The 10,406-nt window shown below is 37.3% G+C and overlaps 1 non-coding gene and 1 pseudogene across 1 annotated transcript; one reads left to right on the forward strand and one right to left on the reverse strand.

The window, feature by feature from the left end:
- Positions 1-5,097: 5,097 nt before the first annotated feature.
- Positions 5,098-9,868, reverse strand: LOC113461026 (annotated as a pseudogene).
- Positions 9,869-9,896: 28 nt separating this feature from the next.
- Positions 9,897-10,004, forward strand: LOC113461943. The gene has a single exon (XR_003384200.2). It is a non-coding gene; the product is annotated as a small nucleolar RNA R71 (small nucleolar RNA).
- The last annotated feature ends 402 nt before the right edge of the window (positions 10,005-10,406 follow it).

A 10,406-nucleotide genomic window follows, 5' to 3' on the forward strand; every position in this document is an offset into this window, starting at 1 on the left:
CGGCTGTGATGTGGAGCATTGGTTGCGGGAAGGAAGCAGGGGAGGCTTGTCCGTGGAGTTAGTCTGAGCAAGATGTGAGGAAGAACACTCGAGATGAGCATGGGACGTTGGGATATATGATCCGGAAGTTTGGGGATAATCGTCGTTGGCTGGATGTGGCTGAGATGCTGGAATTAATCCCAAAACAAGGGAATGTTTGTTGGATGTGTAAGATAACATGAAGTTGGCTGTAGATGCTGGATAAGAAAACGAGCTGGGATGCATGGGTTGTATCACGGAGAAGTGGAAATGCTGGATCATGATTGGATGCATGTTTGTTTGCAAAGTAATCCCGCCATCCAGGCGTTCATGATTCTTCTTACTTTTGAAATCCCATGTACTTTGGCATGTGTCATTCGGGATGGCTGCCACGTGTGCTCTAGCGTGATCAGGCTTCATGGTTATGAGTCAGATGATAGGTTTGACCCGACCTGCATACGTTGAATTCGATCCAAAATAATTAAATCAAACTCGAATTACCAAATAATTTATTAAAATGCAATGATGAAGGGAAACACATTTTTTATGTTTACATTTAAAATATGTGAATTAAAATAATAATAAGTGCTATGAGAAAGATATTAATATATACATTATTTAGTACTTATCACACCCCTAAATCTATATTTTGCTAGTCCTTAAGCAAAATAAAAACTAACTCACTTTCGCAGGAATCGCGATTGCATTTATCCTATGCTATAAGGCTTTAAATCCCTAGATGGTCCTAGTGGACGAGTTTTGTCTCGTGAGGGTTTCCGGCTCAGATACCCACAAACTGCTGTTAAAAGAATTTATTTTATTATTTTATAAAATCTAATTTCAAATACATAAGTGCCAAGAATTTCGAAAGCACACAAAGTTTTAATTGCTAAGTCAGCCTAAATCCTAGGTCAGTATGCAACTTAAGTTGAAGTTATTAAGTTTCTGTTAGAGAGTTGTAAGGCTTATTTATACTTAGGTGCTTGGTGATATCTGGACCATACACAAGCTAAGGCTTTAGATTTTCCAACATACTGCTAAAGCTAGTAGTTTCCAAGAATTGGTTAGATAAGACCTATTCGCTGATTCAAAATCATCCTATCTTACAGGATTTCGAGAGTTGTGGATGTTTTCTTTAATACCTCAAGGGCTTTATCTGTAATATTCCACTTTACTTGAATTTTTACAACGATGGCTTTCACGTTATCGTCTTTTTCAAGGTCAATATTATTTTCTCTTTCTTTTTTTTTTAAATTTATTTATTTTGTATCTATAAATAAATTATGCACTTTTACTCTTATAATGATTCCTCCGTGTAGCGAGCATTCAGTCAACAACTCCCACACCAGATGGCATAAGGTGTTGGGCATCAAGACTCCCCTACGGACCTATGCTCGGGTTCATCATCACAAGCCCACTGACCTTTGACAATAGGTAGCCCTTTTCGATGTACCTGACTAAATTCATTCTTTTTTTTTTGAGATAAAAGTGAATTAGATAAGTATGATTCATCAGGACTCAAGGTTGCTACCAGACTTAACAACATAATGTTGAATTTAACCCTTAGAAGTGTAGGCCATGTGTGTTGTGAAATTCCAAAGTAAAAAATTATCTTACAACTCGCTAAAAGAACTTTTAAAAGAACTCAAATTGTCTTACTCCTGACTAGTCATTGGGCTTTTTTAGATTTTATATACTTCGTGTGTTGATCATGTCAGCACTAAGGCATAGAAATTAGGTTTTTTTTTTCGAAAAATTTATTCAAAAATACGAAAATGCGAAAAATTTTGAAAATGCAAAAAATTTCTTCAAAAATTCGAATCCTATACCCTCCAACCTAGATTAGACATTGTCCTCAATGTTTATTATTATTATTATTATTATTATTATTTTTGGTGTTGATTATGCCCAAAGAATAATGCGGCTATTACAGTATATATTGGGGTGTCGATTCCACAGGGAGAAGGTAGGAACACTAAAAGGAACTACAAAACTAAAAAGAAATATCAAAGCAGTAAAATGTGATGTGAATGTTTAAAAGTAAATTGACAATTAGATTGTAGTAGTGAAAAGATGTGACCAGAATTAATGGCAGCAAAGCATCGGAAATTTCTCACTTGAATCAGGTAATTCCATTCATATTTGATCCATTAGATAACTCAATTAGAGATCATAGCATCAGATTCTCTAATCGAAAGATATAGCATTACAATCAAAATATTTAGTGGTAATTCTAGAAAATCATTCTCCTCTTTTAAAATCAAGGATTGTTATCCTTTTAAACTCAGATTCAAAGATAAAAATATATCCAATAGCAATATTTCAGCAAAAAATCATACTAACTGGATAAACAATCAAATCTAGATATAATCAAGCACCTCAACAATTCTATAGAAAAAGACATGGTTGAATCTATGAAAAGAATAGGTTCAAGATTATCCCAACACAAGAAAGATCTATTGATGAGAAATGATAATCAAGAATTGTATCAACATGAGAATCTATTACATAAATCAAATATAAATAAAACTACCATCATCCAAGCGAGTTCATCCCTAGCTTCACCAAAGAATTAGCTCTCCATAAATTTTTGGCTTCTCTTGATGATTTCTTTGTAATGCAGCCTTTTTTTTTTCAGAACGGCGTGCTCCTCCAAGTATATATATAATTTTGGGGCTAAAAACCCTAGGAAACACGACTTAGATTCATTTGCATGTGTTTTTCTGACTTTACCCTCGAACACCAACGTCAGTATGAAGTTCGGAAGACTCTCTAGATCGCATCTGATGTTCAAATTTTATGTTCTTATAGTAACTAGAAGTCTAGTTTCCAACAAAATTTGAATCATCTCAATTGGACTTCTGTAGCTCCCGAAATTATCGAAATACTACATAAAGGTCTGATTTGTCAGGGCCCAGGCTGGCGGTTTAGGAAAATCTAACTTTGCAACCTCATAACTTTCTCTCTGGAGCTCCAATTGATCTGATTCTTGATGCATATGAAACCTCAACATGTCTACTTCATCCCCACCAAGTTTCATTTCATTTGGACTGCAATGGGATATTCAATCTCCTTAACTCCTTTCTTACAATAAAATCACCAAAATCAATTAAGACTTGGACACTTTGTGAAGTAAAGCTCAGATTAGAAAAATATCATAAAAATATCCAAATCATGCTTAAGTCTTAACAATTTAGCCTAAAGTGGTAGTGTTAAAAGGTACATTTTCATGCGCCTATCACACCTCCCAACCAGCTTATTGCTAGTCGCTAGCAATTTAAGCGAAGAAAAAGAACGGACTATATCCAACCCAGTGTAGACAGCTTTTGCATGAGCTAAGCAATAATATTCAAGTATAACAAACAAAGTACTCGCAAGAGATCAACAATACTATCAAAATCAGTCCATCAAGACCAACTCCCAGAATTCGTGTGTGTGTGTACTCTAAGCCGTAACCATCTTACCACCAACCCTGACACGTACAACATCGAGAACATTTTAATCAAAAGCTTCAACTCCATATCTCATAGGTATAATATTCAATAGTAGACTGGTGTAAGGAGTCTCTCTATGGAGTTGAGAAAGGGTGTTCACACAAATATATGAGAAGGCAAGTGTTCATGAACAAGCAACAAACAAGCATTGATCTTATGATAGGATCACCAACCATTGGGAACTCAACCATTCTTACCACAAACCCACTTAGGATCAAAAAGGTCAATAATAAAAGGTTGTAATGAGGCTAAAGTTAAGTAAAATAAAAATAATAAAAGGATGGATAAGAGAATTCAAAAGAATTTTTCAGTACATGCTAGAGGTCTTCACAAGATATAACATCAAGCACAACTTCCTCAAACCGTTTGTACCTCTCTTTTTTTTTTCTTTTTTCTTTTTTTTCATGCTAGTCATGCCATTTGGATTGTATTAGGCTAAACATGTGGGTTATACAACCATGGTACTTGGTTATTTCATCAACAACTTTATACTAGCATTTTGAACTTGTGACAAGCGGTTTAGGAACCAATAGAATCATTTTCAGAATGGAGATTAGAGCCTGAGATATTTTCAAGGCCTATGGTAATAGAAAGCTGAAGCTGCTGGTGAAGTTGATTTGTTTCTTTGTTTCTTTCTTTTCTTTTTCTTCTTCCTTTTTTTTTTTTTTAAACACAACCTTTGGTTGCAATCATGGAGTCCATTTCAGCAAACCTGCCAGCACCAATGAGAAACCACCACAGTACATCCCCTTTCTTGTCTTCATTATTTGTGGACCAACATTTATCATCCCTAGCATGTACTTGAAAGTAAACGGTAGGAAAGATATAATAATTTAGGCTCAACTCCAATGTTGAGCGGGGGTAAGGACATATGGGTTTACAAAGGAAAGGGTTCTTTTTTTTGGGCTCAAAATGGCTTCTAATGGATAAAACATGGGTCAGCTTGAAAGGCTCAAACGTTCATCCTAAATTGACCTTCATCATCTCCTAAGTATAATCAACCAACATACCACAAACTGTGTAATAAAAATTCCTAATAGAGCAACCAATTCAAAAAAATCAATGAATGCATGCCACAAGTCTCTGAACATGATGAACTCTCTCTCTAGTGCTCACTAATGCGTAAATACTTAAGTTTGAGAGTTCTCTAATTGTATGCATTGAACATCCATCAAACCACACGGCTTAGATGCGTGCATAAAAAAAAGAATTCAAAGGGTGTCTTAATAGTGTGACTAAGATAGAAAAATTGACTCCAGCAAAAATACTCGGTAATCATTTATTTTTTTATAAGCAAATTCATGCAAAAACACATACACATGGGCTGCCCTCCCCCAACTAAAACATGACATTGTCCTCAATGTATGGAAATAAAAGCATAGAAAACAAAATAGGATAGAGGTCACCTGATTAGCGGAGCACAAATCCATGGTAAAAACAGGAAGCTGGCAAACCTGAAAATTAAACTAAGGAAACCAAACGAAATAAAACAAAACAAGCAAAAACAAAAATGGAAACAAAGACAAAATAAAGAAAAACAAAAAGAAACAAGAAAAAAGAGAAACGTACCTACATGGGCATAGCATCACTGTTCGTAGACGGGGTCCATAAGAAGAATATCTTCCTCTACTGGAGCCTCTTTCTCAAGGACCAGCTTGAGTCTTTGGACATTTACCTTAAACATCCAACCATCTCTAGGATCTTCTATCTCTACCGCTTCATTCTCAAATGTATGCTTTACCACAAAAGGACCAGTCCACCTAGATCGTAATTTACCAGGGTGTTTATGAAGCCTAGAATCATATAAGTATACTCGTTGATTAGGTGCAAACGTTTTTCTAAGGATATTTCTATCATGAAATGCCTTCATCTTAGCCTTGTAAATTTTAGAATTTTCATAAGCTTCATTTCGCAACTCTTCTAACTCGGTCATCTGAAACTTCCTAAGCTCACTGGCTTTAGGTAAATCAAATTTAAAGTTCTTAATAGCCCAATAGGCTCTATGTTCTAGCTATACCGGTAGGTGGCAAGGTTTACCAAAAACAAGCCTATAAGGTGACATGCCTAGGGGGGTCATGAAAGCTGTACGGTATGTCTAAAGTGCATCAGTTAATCGCAATGACCAATCCTTCCGGTCGGGTTTAACCGTTTTCTCTAAAATACGCTTAATCTCTCTATTAGCAAGCTCTACCTGCCCACTTGTTTGAGGATGGTAAGCTGTAGAAATCTTATGCACCACCCCATACTTCCTCATCAATGCTTCAAAGGAACGGTTACAAAAATGTGTACCCCGGTCACTAATGATAACACGTGGTGTACCAAAACGAGACAACACATTTTCCTTTAGAAATTTAATTACTGTCTTATTGTCATTGTTCCTACAAGCTGCAGCCTCTACCCATTTGGACACATAATCTACTGCAACAATAATATATAGATAACCAAATGAAGGAGGAAAAGGTTCCATAAAATCTATACCCCAGCAATCAAAAATTTCTATCACTAAAATTGAATTCAAAGGCATCATATTACGACAGGACAAAGCTCCTAATTTTTGACATCTCTCACAAGAACAACAGTAAACATTTGTGTCTCGAAACAATGATGGCCAATAAAATTCACACTGCAAAATTTTTGCAGTGGTTTTCTTCATAGAGAAATGGCCTCCACAAGCTTGGGAATGACAGAATTCTAAGACACTTGCTATCTCATCATCTGGGACACATCTTCTCATAATTTGGTCAGGACAGTACTTAAAAAGATGTGGATCATCCCAATAAAAAGAACGTACCTCTGTTAAGAACTTCTGCTTATCCTGTGCATTCCATTCTGATGGCATCTCACCTGTTACCAAATAATTGACAATATATGCAAACCACGGCATGGAGGTGATAGAAAATAATTGTTCATTTGGAAAATCATCACGAATCGGTGGTGTATCTGTAGTATCCTCAAATATTAGCCTTGAGAGGTGATCAGCCACCCTATTCTCTAAACCCTTGTTATCCTTGATGGTTAGATTAAATTCCTGCAAAAGCAAGATCCACCTAATTAATCGCGCCTTAGCATCCTTCTTTGCGAAAAGGTACTTAAGGGCTGCATGATCTGTAAAAATTATAATAGGCAAGCCAATCAAATAAGCACGGAATTTATCTAATGCAAATACTACAGCTAGTAGTTCTTTTTCAGTAGTAGAATAATTCATTTGAGCACTATTTAAAGTCCTACTAGCATAATAAATGACAAAGGGCTTTTCCTCTCTCCATTGACCTAAGACAGCCCCTACTGCGTAGTCACTTGCATCACACATAATTTCAAAAGGTAAACTCCAATCTGGTGGCTGCATTATGGGAGCTGAAGTGAGCTTCCCAATGAGCGTTTGGAATGTCTCTTGGCACTCTTGTGTCCACTCAAATGGGGTATCCTTAACTAGAAGGTTACACAATGGTCTAGATATGGCAGAAAAATTCTGGATAAACCTCCTATAGAAACCAGCATGACCAAGGAATAATCTAACATCCTTCAAAGTCTTAGGTGTGGGCAACTTAGAGATCAACTCAATTTTGGATTGATCAACCTCTATTCCCCTAGAGGAAACAATATGGCCCAAAACAATACCCGAAGGCACTATAAAATGGCATTTCTCCCAATTCAATACAAGGCCTTTTTCTTTGCAACGAGCTAGAACCCTTTTTAAATTAAACAAATATACATCAAAGGAGTCACCAAAAACAGTCAAGTCATCCATAAACACCTCCATGCAATTCTCAACCATATCACTAAAAATACTCATCATGCACCTTTGAAAGGTAGCTGGAGCATTACACAAACCAAATAGCATACGACGAAATGCATAAGTTCCAAAGGGACATGTAAAAGTGGTCTTATCTTGGTCCTCTAAAGCAATTTCAATTTGATAATAACCAGAATAACCATCTAAAAAACAATAAAAGGGATGACCAGCTACATGCTCTAAGATTTGGTCGATGAATGGAAGGGAAAAATGATCTTTGTGAGTGGCAGCGTTTAACTTTCTATAATCAATGCACATGCGCCACCCGGTTACTGCTTTGGTAGGGACTAATTCTCCTACATCATTCTTCACTACTATGACACCTGACTTTTTAGGAACTACCTGCGTAGGACTAACCCACTTGCTATCGGCAATCGGGTAAATAATACCCGCATCTAAAAGTTTTAAGACTTTATTTTTCACAACTTCTTTCATAGTAGTATTTAGCCTACGTTGGGGGTCTCTACGAGGGTTAGCTCCCTCCTCCAAGTGAATCCTATGAAAACAAATTAAAGGGCTGATGCCTTTAATGTCGGCCATGGTCCAACCAAGTGCAGATTTATGCTCATTCAAAGTTGTGAGTAATTTTTTACCTTGTGATGCACTTAAGTCAGAAGAAATTATTACAGGAAAGGTATCACCTGGACCAAGAAATGCATGTTTTAAACCCTTAGGCAGTGGCTTTAACTCAACTTTTGGGGCTTCAATGGTAGATGGCTTCGGTTGTTCTCGCATCAAGGGCAGCTCCTCAAATCTTGGTTGCCATGTCCTCGTCCCATAATCTTTGAGATGAATCAAAAACAGCACAAATATTAGTAACATCATTAGAGTCAAATATGCTATCAAACCCAGAATTAATAAGAAAATATTCAAGAGGATCGGGGTCATGTTTTGTGATGGCTTCCTCTTGCATAAGTGTGTTTATCAGGTAAGTTTGGTGACACTCATCGTCCTCCTATGGTTGTTTGCTTATGTGGAAGATATTGACCTCAAGGGTCATATGCCCAAAGGACAACTTCATCAACCCATTCCTGCAATTAATAAGAGCATTAGCTGTGGCAAGAAAAGGTCTACCTAAAATAATGGGGATTTTTGATTTAGAAATAACAACAAAGTGTGTGTCTAGAATCAAGAAATCAACAGGATAGTAAAATTTATCAACTTGAATTAACACATCCTCAACTATCCCCCTTGCTATCTTTACTGACCGATCAGCTAACTGTAAGACCACAGAGGTGGGTTTGATCTCTCCTAATCTCAATTGCAAGTAAACAGAATAAGGCATGAGATTGACACTAGCTTCCAAATCAAGTAAGGCCTGTGCAAACTCATGATTCCCAATAATACAAGAAATTGTGGGGCATCCTGGATCCTTATATTTTGGTGGGATTCTCTGTTCAATCAAAGCACTTACTTGTTCCATCAGAAAAGCTGTTTTCTTAACATGATGTTTTCTTTTTACAGTGCACAAATCTTTAAGGACCTTTGCATAAGTTGGAACCTGTTTTATCACATGTAACAAAGGAAGATTAATTTTCACTTGACTTAGGTTCTCTAGGATCTCGCCACTATGGTCCATAACTCTTAAGGTAGACTTGAGAGCTTGAGGAAAGGGCACTCTAACAGGACTCTTCACTATCTCTTCCTCTCTTGGAACATCAACTACATTACTACTCAACTTCTCTTGTGTGTCCTTAGGCTTGGGAACCCCTTCTATAACCTTACCACTTCGAGTAGTTATGGAATTAACCTCCTTAAGATCTTGCCTATCAGGGTTAGAAGTTTGTGCCATATGCTGACCTTGGGGATTGGGTTGAGCTTGGGATGGAAATTTTCCTCGCTCATTTATGGTTAAAGCACTAATCAACTTAGACACTTTACTCCTAATCTCTTTATTTTTCTCAACCACCTGAGTAATCATTGATTCAAACTTTTGGTTTGTCTTATTTTGAGCTTCAATAAAAGCATGTAATGTGTCCTCTAAAGGATTCCTAGAAGATGGGGCATGGTATGGAGGTGTAGAATAAGCTCTACGCAGCTGTGGTTGTGCAGGATGTTGCGGGTCAGATTTTCAACTAAAGTTAGGATGGTTCCTCCAACCAGGATTATAGGTATCTGAAAAGGGTGTAAAAGGCTTTTTGTACATACCTAGGGCATTACAATGTTCCTCATACACACCCCTCATTTCAGCAAATGTGGGACAATCCTGAGCTAGGTGATCCACTCCACCACATACAAAATAGGTTCCATGGATCTCAACATGAGAAACAGTATGTGTAACCTTTGTATCCTTTGTTTTTAAGGCCTCTAACTCCCTGGTCAGAATTTCTATCTGGGCCTTGAGATTATCCTCCTCTCTAAGATGGTAAATTCCTCCACTAGAAGGAGTAGTTGTAGGTCGTGACCTACTAGTACTATCAGTCGCACTAGGTCCTATCCAAGTATGAGCTTTCTCAGCTAGGTTATTCAGGTACTCTATGGCCTCATCCGGATCTTTCTGCAAGAACTCACCATTACACATCATCTCTACAAATTGGCGCTCTCTAGGTGTAAGTCCCTCATAAAATTAACTAACTAAACGCCAACTCTCATAACCGTGATGAGGACACAAGTTCAACAAGTCTTTAAACCTCTCCCACACCTGATACAAAGTCTCACTATCCTTTTGTGCAAAGGTTGAAATCTGTCTCTTCAAACCACTGGTCTTATGGTGGAGGAAGTATTTGTTAAAGAAAACCTGTGTCATCTCATCCCAAGATCCTATTGACCGCAGTCTCAGTGAATACAACCAACTTTTCGCTCTATCTTTCAGAGAAAATGGAAAAAAACTTAAGTCTAATTGCATCTATTGTACCGGGTTGACTATGAAAAGTCACCACTGCCTCCTCAAACTCTCTAATGTGCACGTAAGGATTTTCATTATCTAAGCCATGAAAGGTAGGAAGTAACTGTATCATTCCTGGTTTAAAATCCTGTTGTGGGACATTGGGTGGGAACATAATGCATGACGGTGTGGCTGTGCGTGTAGGATGGAGATAGCCTTGGAGAGTCCTAATGGGCTTATCTTCGTGATTGCTCATGGTGTTAGAATTAGATGGCGT

This window comes from Phoenix dactylifera, unplaced genomic scaffold (genome assembly GCF_009389715.1).
Source record: "Phoenix dactylifera cultivar Barhee BC4 unplaced genomic scaffold, palm_55x_up_171113_PBpolish2nd_filt_p 000871F, whole genome shotgun sequence".
Classification (NCBI taxonomy): Eukaryota; Viridiplantae; Streptophyta; class Magnoliopsida; order Arecales; family Arecaceae; genus Phoenix; species Phoenix dactylifera.